Source organism: Macaca fascicularis, chromosome 4 (genome assembly GCF_037993035.2).
Source record: "Macaca fascicularis isolate 582-1 chromosome 4, T2T-MFA8v1.1".
In the NCBI taxonomy this organism is placed as follows: domain Eukaryota; kingdom Metazoa; phylum Chordata; class Mammalia; order Primates; family Cercopithecidae; genus Macaca; species Macaca fascicularis.
Genome location: NC_088378.1, coordinates 145,354,127 through 145,355,057, shown reverse-complemented (window position 1 = coordinate 145,355,057; position 931 = coordinate 145,354,127). Strand labels below are relative to the sequence as shown.

Below are 931 nucleotides of genomic sequence, written 5' to 3'. Positions count from 1 at the left end.
TTTTAAATTTAATGGTGGTAGTATGCAATCAATAAAAAATGAGTGTATAATGTTTAAGTACTTATAAATACATAAAAATAAAATTGTGTTGAAAATATATCATTAAACAAAAGAGATAAAACTTCCCACACCCGTTAAACTCATGTGTTTGTGAGTAAGCGCTCTGGGAAGGAATGAGAAAGCTGTGTAGAAATTGCATGATTGCTTCTTCCCATAATAGAAACTTAAAATCCAATGCTAGGTCCCACCGAGATTTGAACTCGGATCGCTGGATTCAGAGTCCAGAGTGCTGACCATTACACCATGGGGCCGATCTGCTATGGAGTAGCTCTTCCTTTCTAAAGTCTGATTTGGTTTTCCAATGTCGGCACACCCCACCCTTCGCACCCCAGACCTTTTCTTCCAAGGGGTTCAGAAACTTGGTGCCCCCTCGGGCCTCTGTTTCTGCACTGGAAAAAAAGTGAAGTTGTCGAACAAAACCGAGCCCTTACCGTGTGCCAGGTTTTGTGACTAGTGTTTTGTATTGTTACCTCATGAAACGCTCACAGAACCCTGGTGAGATGCGAACTATTGTCGTTATTTTACAGGTGAGGAGCCTGTGAGAGACCTGAGATCTTTCATTCTGCTTTGTTATCAGATCCTATTGCTTTACAAAAATCGTCGTTTATTAGGGTGGTGTATGGAGCTTTTGAGGACGTGCATGGAAAGATTTCCCAAAGTCGCAGAGGAGACGTTGGTGTTTACGGAAAACCGAAATAAGTGAACTTGCAAGACGAGACTGGAGGAAAATCCCAGCATTCCTGGGAGCTCAACTGAGGGGGCGAAGGGAAGGGGGAAAGCCCCTCGGGAGTTTCCCAGGACAGCGCGCGGCCCCACGGGCCTCCTACTGCCGGCTCACCAACCAGAAATACACGCAGGGGAGACTGCCAAA

General features: G+C 45.2%; 1 non-coding gene across 1 annotated transcript; it reads right to left on the bottom strand.

Moving 5' to 3' along the window:
* Nucleotides 1–239: 239 nt before the first annotated feature.
* On the bottom strand, nt 240–311 carry TRNAQ-CUG (transfer RNA glutamine (anticodon CUG)). The gene has a single exon. It is a non-coding gene; the product is annotated as a tRNA-Gln (tRNA).
* Between the last annotated feature and the right edge of the window lie 620 nt (nt 312–931).